This window comes from Zea mays, chromosome 3 (genome assembly GCF_902167145.1).
Source record: "Zea mays cultivar B73 chromosome 3, Zm-B73-REFERENCE-NAM-5.0, whole genome shotgun sequence".
Taxonomy (NCBI): domain Eukaryota; kingdom Viridiplantae; phylum Streptophyta; class Magnoliopsida; order Poales; family Poaceae; genus Zea; species Zea mays.
The window spans coordinates 12,121,050-12,137,757 of record NC_050098.1 but is presented as its reverse complement, the minus strand read 5'-3'; the positions used below and the strand labels follow the sequence as shown (position 1 = coordinate 12,137,757).

General features: G+C 43.8%; 1 long non-coding RNA gene across 1 annotated transcript; it reads left to right on the top strand.

Annotated features, from left to right (window-relative positions):
• The first annotated feature begins 343 nt into the window (after positions 1-343).
• On the top strand, positions 344-1,266 carry LOC103649692 (uncharacterized). The gene is made up of 3 exons (XR_563656.2): positions 344-715; positions 799-907; positions 987-1,266. It is a non-coding gene; the product is annotated as an uncharacterized lncRNA (long non-coding RNA).
• The last annotated feature ends 15,442 nt before the right edge of the window (positions 1,267-16,708 follow it).

Here is a 16,708-nt window from a genome sequence, read left to right as displayed (position 1 = left end):
AAGAAATAAACCGATACAAACCTTCTCCCGCAAATGTAGAGAGACCGCTTCAAACCTGTGACCTAGTGACTTAGTGAGACAACTCTCACACTGCACCAGACCTGCCTTCTCTCAATTTTTATCTATGACATGCATAATTTTTATTTTTCCCTGGTATCAATATGACCATGTGTTCCAGTTTCTAAGTAACAATCATTGCTCAGTAGTTGCACAACTATTATGTAAGATTGTAAAATAAAACGGTCTTCAGGGATGTCATTGGTCAAGTTACTTGAAAGTGTCAAAATGTTAATGCACATGTTTTTTTGGTCAAATCACAGTTCTCATGTGTACTTTTTATTATAATGATACGCAATTCTCATGCATGTTCAAGACAAAAAAATCATGTGTACTCTCTTTTTACTTAAGTAATATGTATATATATCTTGTTAATCATTATTGACTTGAAGAATTTCTTCAGAGTGCTACTTTTACCTAGCATATTAATGAAAACTATTCATTTTCAGGATTCGTCATCGACTCGAGCCAGGTGAGGGTTCAGCGTGGAGGTTCGTCGAGGTCTGCTACTAGTAGCTCTCGTCGCTTCACTCAAGATCCAGCAGAAGTGGAGCAACTGCGAGAAGAACTTATGCAACATCAGGATTACTTGAAGCAACAAGCTGCGCAACATGAATATTATGCTACACAGATTCGACAACAGCAAACACTCATACAAGTGAGTTCAAAAGATAATAGCTTTCACTTTAAGATATGTATTGATTTAAAACGCTAATGTGAACGAGTTCGACAAATTTGTAGCAACTAGCACAGGCCCAAGGGATACACGTCCTGGTGCCCCCCACCTCTCGTTCATTATCCTTGGTCTTCACCTCCACCTATACCTACATCTCCATCTACCGAACATCAGGTATGCAAATTCATCATCATTTACTTGTTGTTAGTTATATTATGACGTAACTCAGCAAATGTCATTTGTACATGTATAGACCCCTCCAGCTACCTTGCCAACGCATGAACGAGAAGATAGGTTAGACTTTGTCGAAACCCTCTTCGCTAGTGGAGGTATCGACCATCACTCGTCACTGTAACCCGATGGTGATCGGCGACCGTGAGGTTCCATGTTATTGTGTTCTGATACTTGAGACTTTTATTATGACTATGTATGAGATATTGTCTCTTATTAGTACTGGATGATGAGATGTGTCTTATTATGACTATGGATGAGACTTTTGTGATGTAATTGATGAGACTATGGATGAGACTTTTGTGATGTAATTGATGAGACTATGGATTTTAATATTGTTATGTGATTGTGTGTGAGATGTTTTATGCGAAAATATGTTGTGCTATATAGCTGTTGATATATTTGTTATGTTGTGGAATGTGGTGTAAAATATAAACAACATTTGTAATGCTGGTCAAACTAACTTCCTAGAGGCTTATTAACTTCCTAGGGGCTACGGTCAGCTGTAGGAAGGAAGCCAGCTAACTTCCTAGGGGCTACAGTAAGCCGTAGAAAGTTAGCCAACTAACTTCCTAGAGGCTACAGTAAGCCGTAGGAAGTTACTCGTAGGAAGTTAGTCAGCTGACGGCGTTGACGGCGTGAAACTACTAACTTCCGAGAATCTACTAACTTCCGAGAGGCTTATTAAGCCGTAGGAAGTTAGCTAACTTCCTAGAGCCCTCTAGGAAGTTAACCTAACTTCCGACAGAAAATTTTCGAGAGCCAAACTTCCGACGGGATGGCTTAACTTCCGAGAGTTTTGCTAACTTCCTAGAGTTTAGGCCTAACTTCCTAGTGTTTAGGCTCTAGGAAGTTTACTATTTTGGTGTAGTGAGAACAAAGGAGAGATTGTTGGGTGTATCCTCTACAGCCAGTCATCAGAGACTAGATTGGGCTTAACCCAACTAACCATCTTTTTAACTGGGCCCTTGATTGGAAGGGTCCACGCTAACCTCGGTTGGAGCTCCCGGTCACACGATGCTATATAAAGTATTAAGGGGTCGCAGGAAAGCCAACACTAGTACTCGCTCTAAACCCTAATCCACAAACAAGATCCATCGCCTAGGCGTCGAAGTGACTGGAAGAGCGACAACCAACGTGACTGGAAGAGCGACAACCAACGACGACTCGGATCTCGGTGCCTGTTGTTCCTCTGCAGGGCAATGGAGGTGACGCTAGCGGCGGCGACCACGCTCCACCACTACCTTACCAGGACGTGTCAACACAACAACAAAGAAGGCATGTTACTCTATTCTTCTCAGTAGAATAGATCTATTAGGCACCCTAGATCTAACAGATTACTGTAAAGGGAGAGGATTAGAGGAACAAGCTATCTTGCTAGTCTACAAAGGTTGAAGACTAGCAGCAAGGTTATCGCCATTCAGGATTATACTTCATCCATTAATGGATTCCCCGCTGCCAGTTGATCAAATTTCTTTCGGGATAATTCATAAATTTATCTCTTCATAGTCATAGGGACGAAATTCCTTTTTTGGGTCTTATAACTACACATCTAAAGTTGTACTTAGTACACTCGGTAACACTCTCTGTCAGGGCATGTACAACCTTGAAAGTGCATTCATCCCTTTTATGAGTTTTGGTGATTTGGATAACGACACATTTAAAAGACTAACAAGTTTGCTAAGTGTTGAACAGGAAATTCAGTATGATGAACATACTTGAATAGTGTATAATGATCAGTGAACAAAGGTTCAACACGAGGTTAAATAACTAGTGAGACAATGCAAATGGATATAATATGGTCTCTATATTGGTTTGAATATATGGACAAGACCTGAGAAATCACTACATACATATGATCAAAATAGAGGATGAAGTGATTAAGAAGATTGGTCAAGCCAAAGTGAATAAGATATGAGGAATCGTGAATTGGCTTGACCATATTACTATCAGTCCATATATGCTTCCATGAGAATCAAACTAGAGCTTGATTAATCTTAACAGTTATATCTAGAAGACATTCAAGCAAGGTTCACAATATTGAAGAAATGATTCTCTCAATGGATGCTTGAAAGGGAAATGTGCCCCTGGGCCATTTCTAAGTGTTTTGGTGATTTAGTGTCCAACACAAGTGCCTAAGTGTCAAATGGTGGGCAAAGTACAAATCAAGTATAAAGGTATGTTTCTCAGACTCAGTACATTGTTTTTGTGACTAATGTATTGTGTCTAAGTGCTGGAAACAGGAGAAATCGAATTGGAGAAGAGATGACCTTGTTCAGCCAAAGCCAGCTCTGTCTGGGTGCACCGGACTGTCCGGTGGTGCACCGGACAGTGTCCGGTGTGCCAGGCTGGCTCAGGCGAACTTGCCGCTCTCGGGAATAAATTAACGGCGTACGGCTATAATTCACCGGACTGTCCGGTGAGCCAACGGTCAACCGGGCCAACGGTCGGCTGCGCGATCCGCGCGAGACACGTGGCCGAGCCAACGGTCGGGAGGGGGCACCGGACTGTCCGGTGTGCCAACGGCTCCAAGGCTGCCAACGGTCGGCTTCGCCAAGTAAGGAAGGAAATCTGCACCGGACTGTCCGGTGCGCCAGGCGACAGAAGGCAAGAATTGCCTTCCCGGATTGCTCTCAACGGCTCCTAGCTGCCTTGGGGCTATAAAAGGGACCCCTAGGCGCATGGAGGAGAACACCAAGCATTCCTTGAGCACTCTTGATCACTCACACTCCATTCTTGCGCACTTGTTCGACATTCTAGTGATTTGAGCTCCATTCTAGTGTGCTAGTCTTTTGAGCTTAAGTCTGGGACTTGTGTGTGCGTATTTGCTGTGATCTTTGTGTCTTGTGTGAGTTGCTAATCCCTCCCTTACTCTGTGCTTCTTTGTGAACATCTTTGTAAGGGCGAGATACTCCAAGTTGTGGAGATTCCTCGCGAACGGGATATAGAAAAGAAAAGCAAACACCATGGTATTCAAGTGGGTCTTTGGACCGCTTGAGAGGGGTTGATTGCAACCCTCGTCCATTGGGACGCCACAACGTGGAAGTAGGCAAGTGTTGTACTTGGCCAAACCACGGGATAAACCACTGTGTCTACCTGTGTTGATTCTCTTGTGGTTATTGTGTTTCGCTAAGACTCTTCTCTAGCCATTTGGCAATACTGTGCTAACGCTTAACCAAGTTTTTGTGGCATTAAGTTCAAGTTTTACAAGATCACCTATTCACCCCCCTCTAGGTGCTCTCAATTGGTATCGGAGCCGTTCTCTTCTAGAAAGGGACTAACCGCCCGAAGAGATGGATCCTAAGGGGAAGGGAATCGTGATCAATGATAAGGAGGAGTCCTTCGTCAACGAGCCAAAGGATGACAAGCCTACCGACTCGGGCTCGGGCCACAAACGAAAGGATGGGAAGAAGAAGAAGACAAGGCGCATCAAGGAGATCGTCTACTACGACGACAACGACGAGTCCACTTCTTCCCAAAAGGACAACGACGACAACGACTACGAGAGAAGGAAACCGGTTAATTCGAACTTTTCTTTTGACTACTCTCGTATTCCGCAAAGTACAAATTCTCATTTACTCTCCATTCCACTTGGCAAACCCCCTCACTTTGATGGAGAGGACTACGGATTTTGGAGCCACAAAATGCGTAGTCACCTGTTCTCTCTCCATCCGAGCATATGGGAGATTGTGGAGAGTGGAATGAAATTTGATAGCTCGGATAGTCCTATATTTATCAATGAACAGATTCATAGAAATGCACAAGCTACTATTGTGTTGTTAGCCTCTTTGTGCAGGGACGAGTATCATAAGGTGAGCGGCTTGGACAATGCCAAGCGGATCTGGGACACCCTCAGGATCTCACACGAGGGGAACGACATCACCTTGCTCACCAAAATGGAGTTGGTGGAGGGCGAGCTTGGCAGATTCGCAATGATCAGGGGAGAGGAGCCAACCCAAACATACAATCGGCTCAAGACCCTCATCAACAAGATAAGGAGCTACGGAAGCACACGATGGACGGACCACGACGTCGTTCGTCTAATGCTAAGGTCCTTCACTGTACTTGATCCACATTTGGTGAACAATATCCGTGAAAATCCTAGGTACACCAAGATGTCGCCCGAAGAAGTTCTTGGGAAATTCGTAAGCGGGCGAATGATGATCAAGGAGGCGAGATATGTCGACGACGCGTTGAACGGTCCAATCCATGAGCCTCAACCCATTGCTCTCAAGGCAACGAGGAGCAAGGAGGCGCTACCTAGCAAGGTGGCGCAAGTTGAGACGGCCGGGCTCAATGATGAAGAGATGGCCCTCATCATCAAACGCTTCAAGACGGCGCTAAAGGGTCGCAAGGGGCAGCCAAGCAAGACCAAGACAAAAGGGAAGCGCTCATGCTTCAAATGTGGTAAGGTTGGTCATTTTATTGCCAATTGTCCCGACAATGATAGTGATCAGGAACAAGGGAACAAGAGGGAGAAGAAGAAGAACTATAAGAAGGCAAAAGGCGAGGCACATCTTGGCAAGGAGTGGGACTCGAATTGTTCGTCGTTCGACTCCGACAACGAAGGACTCGCCGCCACTGCCTTCAACAAGTCATCCCTCTTCCCCAACAAGCATCACACTTGCCTCATGGCAAGGGATAAGAAGGTAAGCGTTCGTAACACTAGTACTTATGCTTCTTCAAGTGAGGATGAGTCTAGTGATGATGATGAAATAGATTATTCATGTTTATTCAAGGGTCTAGATAGAACCAAGGTGGATAAAATAAATGAATTGATTGATGCCTTGAATGATAAGAATATATTGCTAGAAAAGCAAGAGGATCTCTTATATGATGAACATGATAAGTTTGTAGAAGCTCAAAAATCCCTTGCTTTAGAAATAAAGAGGAATGAAATGTGACGGAACCTCCCAAGTAATTAGGCCCACCTACAGTTGTCCTTGTCCAACGGACCTCAGACACCCTGTAGATGTTCCTAAGTCACTTGTCAAGTTCGGTATCTTTCCTTACCTTTCCAGGAACATTTCACTCGTCTTGCAGACATTACAGAACATCGGAGATAAAGAAATGCGGAAGCGATTACATAACTTACATTTATTTAAGAAGTAAGATCAAGTTGTTTATTACAGACCAGAAATATAAGCGAGTGCTGAGTAGTATTATTACACATACCAAGGGAGGCACAAACTCCTCCCGATAAGTTTTCAAACAAAAAGTCCTATATGGAGGACCACGTCCTCCCGCATCTTCACTCTTGTTTTTCTTCATTTGACACCACCTTGGAGCAAAAGCAACAAAAATTTGTCGCTTCCTCACCTAAAAACAACGGAGGGATAAACCCTGAGTATGGAATTACTCAGCAAGTCTTACCCGACTAAGGAAAAGACTCTCAAGGGTATGCTGGATAAATAGGAATCAAGGAGAGGCTTTAGCAAGAATCAACTTAGATACTTTTGCAGAAATAGCTTACTAAAGTGAGTCCTTACTTTCAATATTTTAGCGCCAGATTGAATATTAATAGACACTGTTTGCATCTAGTCTAATTTCATCATCTCATCAATACAACATCCTTTTTATTCATAATGTTCACGTCCTGACTTAGGTTACAGGGCAGTGACCAAGTCTTCATAACCGCGAAGGTACGACGATCCGAATCGATTATACTCAGCTGAGGATCTCCAATCACACGACATATGTAGCACTTAACCCTTGCATATGTCAACCCGCCACCGGGGTTCTTAAGACCAGATCAGGTTCACGCAAACCGAAAGCACAGATACACCACCGTCCAGCCTCTTGCCACGGAGGGTACACGCTACTCTCGCCACCGCTCCATGCCCATTTCGTGTTATCTTATTCTGGCCTTAGTCTGCCCGAGGCAAGGCTTACCCATGACGAGGCATGTGACCAGTTAAAGGGTCCTCGATCATCAAGCCTACATACGCATCAATCCTTAATCAACCTGGGTAGAACATCACCTGTTCCTAACCCAAGTCTCAATTTAAGTATTTCCACCCTTAGGATTGTTTCTGTATTTGATTGACTCTCTCAGTCTGTCCACTTGTTTGAGGGTGATATGCCAAACTGTGGAGCAATTTAGTACCCAGGGATTTATGAAGTTCTTCCCAAAATTTGGATACGAATTGCGATCCACGATCCGACACTATGGTCTTCGGAACACCGTGCAGACTAAGAATATGAGCAATGTACAATTGGGCATAGACAGTAACTGGGTGATCTGTCTTGACTGGCAGAAAATGAGAAATTTTCGTAAGCTGATCAACAATAACCCAGATAGAGTCATACCCTTTTGTAGTCCTGGGTAATCCCACAATGAAGTCCATACTAATATCTTCCCATTTCCATACTGGGATAGGTAAAAATTGTAATGGACCAGCAGTCTTCATGTATATGTCCTTGACACGTCTGCAAGTGTCACATCTAGCCACATAACGTGCAATTTCAATCTTCATTTTCGTCCACCAATAAAGACGATGTCAGCCAGAAGAACACATAAGGTTCCATATGTGCAATTTGCTTCTTCTGATGACACTGTACTATCTGAGTCTGTTGGGTGGGCGACAATTATGCAACTTTACCCAAATAGAATCAGATGCACCATCTTGGGTAAAACACACAGAAAGAGGTTTACCAACAAGTGGTTGCAGTAAGTTCATAGCACACGAGACGAGTGTGAATGTCGAATAACATCACAGTTGACCCGTGGCTAAGCAGAAAATCCAAGTCCCTAAAAGGTGATATAGATTCGAGAAAATCACCAGCGGAGGGATCAGTAGATATGGACTTTGCAACCAGTCCATTTTATCCAGCACTAGTCATAAACCGGCATGATCACCCATGCAGGAAAAGCACGTGTGAGGTAGTCGAGGTACGACTAGAGCGATGATTAGGTGGCTATTGGCTGACTTAATCTAATTTTGGTAAGTCCTTTCTTTAGGGTGGGTTGATCCAAAGTGAGTTGAGACAACTCGATAAAACGATCTCTAACTCAGCCTTCGTTCATTGGGTAGTTACAAGTTAGTCAAAACCAACTTGTTGAATTACTTTTGACATTAAGCAAATCCTCTTAGTACCATTGGTAAACCAAGGGTTGAGAGTTCACATTTGCTAACAAGAAATCCTGCACTTGGTTAAAAATCTATTTGGTCATGTTGTTCATCCGTTTTTCTCCTGCGAGATGAATTATCCACTTGGTTAGGGAATACATGGATTAAATAAGAGAGCGAATGAACAAACTCCTGCATTTCAGCAACAGGGGAAATAGATCTCCATTTTGGGAGCTAATCAGTTGTTGTCCAACACTAAAAAGCTCCAAGGCTTCACCTTTACACAAAAGATGCAAAGGGAACTTGTGTGAGTAGTCACTACTAAGATCAAAAGAAATAAGACCACACATGAAAGTGGTATGCCCTTTTAATCCAACAGAGATGATAGATGTTGCTTGATCTCCTCACAAACAACATAGAAATTGTTTTAAGAAAGGAGTCCACAGAAGATCACACATCAGTGTGGTTTCATAATGGATCATGACCAGAGACCTTGGTACCGGCATGCGCCAAGCAGCAAAATCCTGTGTGCGCATTCACAGGAGGCCCTCAGTTTCGCCGCGGTACCGTAAGTCCTTAACCATAACACTATTATAAAACTGGCACCAATAATGAATCTAATGTGGTAAGAACAATTCACGCTGAGATAACATATTGATATAATCTCATAATGGATTATGACTACCAGCTGTGATACTAGCGTGTGCCGAGCAGCACAACCGTGTGTGCGCACACACAGAAGGCCCTCGGTTTCGTCACGACACCACTGGTTTTAGTCATAACACCATTACCAGATGTAACCAATAAGAAATCTCACGCGACACAATGGATTGGGCAAAGGTGACAATATACAAAGAGATACTCCACCTGTAAGAACGATTACAAGTAGAGATCCAAATAGATCATGGCCCAAGGAAGTGAACAAGGCATGGCCATAATCTAAACTTGATGAAAGAAGTATGATGGGAGACTGTTAATTCAGCCACAAGCATATTTCTATGCCCATCATAGAGATCACAAGGTCAAGGATTAAGTTGGTATGCCTTCAATAGATATGAAGAAACCAAAGGCATCAAATTCAAGGAAAATGGTCGGACAGGTCTTTCCTAGGTTGGGTTAATAAAGCAACATGGCGATCCGCAAGGAGAGGCCAACTATACTAGAGACCGCAACCTGTATCAACTGAACAAGAGAATGGTTCTAAAGGGAGACATGACTTGAGATCCTTGTTTGAAGTCTAGGTACACTTTTAGGTTCGACAAAGAAATTATCTAGGCATTTATTTGTATGGGTATGGTCATGGAGTGATAACAGAAAATTCAACTTTGGGTCGGGTCATCCTTCACTAAATACGAATGTGCCCTTGGGCCATTTCTAAGTGTTTTGGTGATTTAGTGTCCAACACAAGTGCCTAAGTGTCAAATGGTGGGCAAAGTACAAATCAAGTATAAAGGTATGTTTCTCAGACTCAGTACATTGTTTTTGTGACTAATGTATTGTGTCTAAGTGCTGGAAACAGGAGAAATCGAATTGGAGAAGAGATGGCCTTGTTCAGCCAAAGCCAGCTCTGTCTGGGTGCACCGGACTGTCCGGTGGTGCACCGGACAGTGTCCGGTGTGCCAGGCTGGCTCAGGCGAACTTGCCGCTCTCGGGAATAAATTAACGGCGTACGGCTATAATTCACCGGACTGTCCGGTGTGCACCGGACTGTCCGGTGAGCCAACGGTCGGTCGGGCCAACGGTCGGCTGCGCGATCCGCGCGAGACACGTGGCCGAGCCAACGGTCGGGGGGGGGCACCGGACTATCTGGTGTGCACCGGACAGTGTCCGGTGCGCCAACGGCTCCAAGGCTGCCAACGGTCGGCTTCGCCAAGTAAGGAAGGAAATCCGCACCGGACTGTCCGGTGGTGCGCCAGGCGACAGAAGGCAAGAATTGCCTTCCCGTATTGCTCTCAACGGCTCCTAGCTGCCTTGGGGCTATAAAAGGGACCCCTAGGCGCATGGAGGAGAACACCAAGCATTCCTTGAGCACTCTTGATCACTCACACTCCATTCTTGCGCACTTGTTCGACATTCTAGTGATTTGAGCTCCGTTCTAGTGTGCTAGTCTTTTGAGCTTAAGTCTGGGTCTTGTGTGTGCGTATTTGCTGTGATCTTTGTGTCTTGTGTGAGTTGCTAATCCCTCCCTTACTCCATGCTTCTTTGTGAACATCTTTGTAAGGGCGAGAGACTCCAAGTTGTGGAGATTCCTCGCGAACGGGATATAGAAAAGAAAAGCAAACACCGTGGTATTCAAGTGGGTCTTTGGACCGCTTGAGAGGGGTTGATTGCAACCCTCGTCCGTTGGGACGCCACAACGTGGAAGTAGGCAAGTGTTGTACTTGGCCGAACCACGGGATAAACCACGGTGTCTACCTGTGTTGATTCTCTTGTGGTTATTGTGTTCCGCTAAGACTCTTCTCTAGCCATTTGGCAATACTGTGCTAACGCTTAACCAAGTTTTTGTGGCATTAAGTTCAAGTTTTACAGGATCACCTATTCACCCCCCCCCCTCTAGGTGCTCTCAATGCTCAATATGATGTGACTCAAGAATGGCTTGATAGGGTGAAGATAGCAAGGAAAGGGCTTCGAGGAACTAAGCGAAGGTGAAGGCCAAGCGACGGCTTGTGGACCAAGGTACCATGGCTAAGGTGAAGAAGAGAGTACTTGCACTAAGTCGATGATCTAATCAGCTATGAAGAGTTATAATGTAATACCCAAAATGTATACAGTGGATACTATATTGGATTTCCTTATTTTATGTGCCATATTTGCAACATAAAAAGAGCATACATATAATTAAGATGGATTAATTAAAACCAATGATACTAAAATAAAAGAAAATGCATCATGTTGGAGTTTATCTGTTTGTGCATTAAATAAAGGGAAATTTGGATCCATACCATTAAAAGATCACCACTTTGGATCCATACCATTACTATCTCACTTACATGTGGGTCCACATGAGTCAATGACATGTGGGGTCCATGGTATATATCTAAAGTTTGGATCTTTTAATGGTATAGATCCAATTGTTCCTTAAATAAAATAATACTTTTAATAATAATAAGATAATAATTACTAGAAGTTGGATTAAACCCTAAATTGAAATTAGGGTTTGAAAATAAGAAGAGAAAGGATACAAAAATATAAATAATATAATTATATATATATATAATTGGTATTCTTAATTTCACAAAAATAATAGAGAATAAATTTGGCACAAATTCGAATTTAAATTCGAGTTCAAACTAAACATTAGAAATGAAGAAAATAAAAAGAATAGAAAGAAAAGATAAAAATGAAAAGAATAAAAGCTTCATGGGCCACTACCTCCATTCGGCCCACTTCTAATTTCACCCGCGCGGCCCAACCACGAATTCCCTGCGCGCGCTGTCTCTGACCGACCGGGCCCGCTTCTCATTCACACGCCGCGTACTGTCATCTACACGTGGGACCGAGCTGTGAGGGTATGTCTTCAACTAACCCGCCGAGGATGGCGGCACCTCGCCGTGAAGCTCGGGTGGGTCATGGCGGCTGCATAGTCCGGCCCGTGGGGACTTAAAAGCCAAGGATCCAGAGTCCTCAGAGCCTTCCCTTCCTTCACGGCTCAATCGTCCTCGCTGTGGGCGGTATTGGGAGATTTTGGGCACGGGAATTCCGCCGTCGCCGTGGGAACGATTGGCTGTCATCGGTGAAGCCTTTTACACATCCGGAGAAGCACTGTGTCGTGTCCTGGAGGGTTTCCGTCGTCGCTCCGAGGGGGATTATTGACGGTGGTGCGAAGAATTCGTCGCCGGAGTGTCTCTGCCGCGGTGGATCCGCCCCTCATCGTCGCCCAGTCACTGCGCAGTATAAGTCGGGGTGAGTTGCACATGCCCATGTTCGCTACCTTCTCAATTGCGTTTTGCATCCGTGATACGAGGGGATCGGGTACCAGTGAGCGCTATTGGCATTCCGTCCATGGCGGGCCGCCGCGGTGCTCGGTAGGGGTCGCCGGGATTTAACCAGAGGTAGGAGATGGATCCTAGTGCGTCGATCTGTTGATGAACGACGCAGATTAAAGGTTGGAAATCGATTCGGGTTAGGGAGATGTGAGTCGTCCGATTTAGATCGGACAGATGCAAATGTATTGAGGGATAATTGAATCTGTACCGTAGATCCTAGATCGGGTGGACCACGCTGCGTATCGCTTCGCGAGCAGCTAGATTTAATCTGGCTCGTTCGCATCTGATCCAACGGCCAGTGTTAGACGATACCCCTTCGCAGGGACTTTTTGCGTAAGAGTCCCTGGCCGGGAAACCACTAATGAACCCGCAGTCCACCCTGTACAGCGCTCTGTGTCTCGGTTTCTTTTACGCGAGAGCCCCTGCGCTTTCTAGAATTTGAGGCCCAATCTAGAGAGTATTGAAAATCAGAAATAGATTTTTAATGTATAAATAATTGCTAGAAACTTGTTTAAATTGTAGAAAATTCATATGAACTCCAAATTGGCCCATTCCAGTTCCTAAAATTTTGTAATATTATTGTTCATCCATTAGTGCCTCTGTTTTGGCATGAAAGACACAATAAAATTTGCCTAGTACTTAATCTTGTTTTAAATACATAAAACCTTAGAAAAATCATAACTTGAAATATATGACTCCAAATTTAAGGATTCCAGGTGCTGTTTGGTTCACGAAATGTAACACAAAGGGTAATGGTAATGGTTTACACTCGATTACTGTCGGTAACAAGTTTGAATAGTCCGGTATCAATTTTTAGCATAGTATCCGATTACGGTTGGACTAAAACAAACATGATTTAACGTTATCACTTACCCATTACGTTACAAATATCTGAACCAAACGGTACCCCAGTTCCTATGATCCTATTTTAATGTCTAGATTATTATTATATATTTTATTTACATGTTTGGTGTGATGTTAATTTTTGCTATACTATGTATGTATTGTGTTGATGCGAGTAGACGAGCAAGTCACTGAGGATCCTGAGGTTCAGCTGGTAGAGACTGCTGAGCAGGAGCTCATTGAAGGCAAGTTGTGCCCTTGATCACTTCTTTTACCCAGTCATGATCTTATTAATCATAATGATCTGCATAAGTTAATTTTGCTGGGACCCAATAGGTTACCCTAGATTTTGACTATCTTTATACCTTGTTTCACCACTGGTTTTACTACTAAATTTTTGGGTAGTACATGCTATTGCTTTATGTGGCTTTGGGTATAAAGATATTTATCACTCATTGTTATATCTTTTTATTATCTGTTTATTATTACCGTTCATGATAAGATCATCATGATAATGGGGAACATGGATAACCACCCGGGAAAACAGTGCTACCACAAGGGTTAATGGGACGCCCTTGGCTGACTAACTAGGAAAGCTAGTGGATGACTACCTTACCCGAAAGGGGCAAGGGCAGTAGGGGAGTGGTCAGTGTAGGGAGGTCCTTGGGTTGATTTTGCTGCGATGGCGGTCAGGCGAGGGATTCCTGCACTGGAGCTTCCTATAAACTGTAGTGGGTTTTCTGAAGCTAGTGGAACTTTGTAAAGGCCTCGTAGTGGTACCCTGCCTCGCTTCCTAGGTAGAGGTGTATGGGGTCTGATCAACTCCGTGGCAAATGGGTAACACGACTTGTGGGTAAAGATGCGCAACCTCTGCAGAGTGTAAAACTGGTATACTAGTCGTGCTCACGGTCATGAGCGGCTCGGACACTCACATGATTAATTTATGGAACTTAAATTTAATCTGTCATTTCATTGCATTTGGGATTATTTTATTATTACTTTTACTTATTATTATAATGGTTTGGTATTTACTTGCACTTAGTAATTGCTAATAAAATTTTGACCAACTTAAAAGCAATGCTCAACTTCAGCCTTATATCATTGATCAGCCTTACACTTCATGAACTCCCACCTTTGGTGAGTTTATGCCACATTATTCCCCACAACTTGTTGAGCGATGAATATGTGTGAGCTCACTCTTGCTGTCTCACACCCCCCACAGGAGAAGAGCAGGTGGTCGAAGAGGAGCCGCCTAACACTGAGGCTTTCGACTTGATCTAGGTGGCGTCTCCCAGTCAGCTTTCTAGCGCCAAGGATAGATTTTAGATCCTGTTATATTTATCTTTTATTTTGTAAGACTTCCGCTATGTAATAAATACTCTGATTATTGTGACATTTATCTCTATACACTCTGTCATTATATATGTTGTCTTCTTTGGCGCATGTATGAGATGCACCCGGCTTTGTCCCTTAAAGCCCGGGTGTGACATATAACATGTTGATGCATCAGTACGGTGACTTGAAGCCATGATTTGAACTCACATATGGTGATATGGTACAAGTCACAGGGTTTGATTTATGTTTGCTTCAAAAGGTGAGACAAAGATATTTGTGATCCTTATGAAGCAACGCCATGGAGAAATCACACATGAGACACTAATGACTCAAGGAGTTTACTTAATTATATTTTATTTAACTTGAGTATAGGAATCGTCGTACTATCAAGGGGGATCCAAAAAGAAGGTTGGTGTTTGCCAAAGCTCAAGCCTCTATATTCAAAAGCTATTTTTTGAAAACCAAAAATCTCTTTAAAATTCTATTATTGATCGTGGTTAGGTTTGAGAAACCTAGAGTGTTCTTGTTGAAAAGTAGCTGAGCTTCTTCAGCTGCAGCTGAGCTTTTTAGCTGAGCTAAACTTCAGCTGAGTTGAGCTTTCTCAACTCCAGCTGAACTTCAACTTCAACCGGGTTCCAGGGCAAGTTCAACCGGGGTCCAGAGAGGTTCAACCGGTGTCCAAGGAAAGTTCAGCTGGGTTTTTTTCCCGGACCTCACTGGTCAAAACCGGTTGAACCGGTCCTTGGGGCGGTTCAACCGGTGTCAGGGTCACCTGACCGGTCTGACCTCCTGACTGGCAGACTGACTGTCAGTCTAACCACCAGGCGGTTGAACCAGCCCTAGGGGCGGTTCAAATGGTGTCAGGACCTGTTTTTGCAGTCTGGCCTGCATTCTGCCAGTCTGACTGGCAGACTGACCGTCAGCCTGCCCCAGGCGGTTGAACCGGTCCTAGGGGCGGTTCAACCGGTCCTCCACAGCCAAAATCAGTCCAACGGCTAGTTTTGAAGCTCCACCTATATATACTCACTCCTACCTCTCTCCCCACACAAGAGCACGACCCAAACTCCATTTCTAACTTGAAGAACACCTCCCACTCTCTCTCACACATCTCTTGCCTCTCCCATTTCAAATCTTTGGAGAGAAATCTTTGAGTGAGTTTGAGAGCTGCGGTTTTTGTGCTTCATCTCCAAATCTCTCTTGCTCTTCTTCATTCGAGCTTTGGTACTACATCGAGTTCTTTGTGGATTCATTACTCTTGGAGCTTCTAGCTCCTAGACGACTAGGTGTCTCTTGTGAGTCTCCAAATCTTGTGGAAGACCACAAGAAAGTTTGTATTACCCGCTCGTTTGAGCAAAGATTAGTGTGTGAGCTTGACCTTTGTGGTCGGCAAAGGGAGGATTAGGGTTGAAAGAGACCCGACTCTTTGTGGGCGCCTCAACGAGGAAGTAGGGCACCTTGGTGGTGTGACCGAACCTCGAGATAAATCTTGTGTCTCTTGTGTTCTTGTTCATTGTGCTTATTCGTGTTCTTCGTTCTCTCACCATTCCGTGAAAGATTTGTTTATATCTTTTTGGTGTGTGGATTTTGAGAAGTGCCCTTCTCAGATCTACTACTTTGAACCTTGTGGATCATTTAGAACATCTCATTTCCAAAGTTAACCGGGTGAATTTCGAGATCAATTCAGTTTTACCCAGTTTGCTTCTAGTTTTTGTTGAAAAAAGTTTTAACTTGCCTATTCACCCCCCCTCTAGGCAACTTTCAAACCTATATACTATGATGTGGTTCTTCAATCACTAGATATACATAAGAAATCTCTTCATACAACCCATTATATCTAAGTCTTGTATCTTATTCAATAGAACCTCTCAAGATACGACTCATTTATGTGGGTTGTATGAGTAGAACCATATCTAGATTTAGAGAACCGTGCTAGAGACGTTCTTTCATCAAGATACTGTCTCTTATGTTTTTCCACTTACCCCATTAATACCCCTTAAGATACGGGTTATTTATTTGAGTTGTACATGCCCCTATACAGTTTGCTTGGATGAATTTGTTGGGACCATCAGCTTTAACTAGCCAGTTGTTCGTGCTTTGCTACGGTTTTTATATATCATATAAATAGATATTGAGATATTTATTCAAATATAATTAATGTTTATTTCTAAACACTAAGGTACATGTGGTCTAGTGGTTAGCCTCAAATTTCTGAAGCAGATGGCGTGGGTTCGAGTGCTCAGGCCGCGCGGGCGATGTGGTCCACATGGTAGCAACGGAGAGAGCGCGGCGCAGGCGATGGACGTGGGGCCCACAGGGCACGGTCCCCAAGGCGAGGGCGCGTAGGGCAGGTCTGAAGTGTTGGCGCGTAGAGTGAAGTCGTGGTAGCATCAGATACCCACATTAGATTCTTAATAGATTAATATATAGATTTAGTATCTGCCTCAGCCACCCGGTCCATTATACCACAATAACATGTAGTATATATGCCACCCGGTCCATTATAGCACATA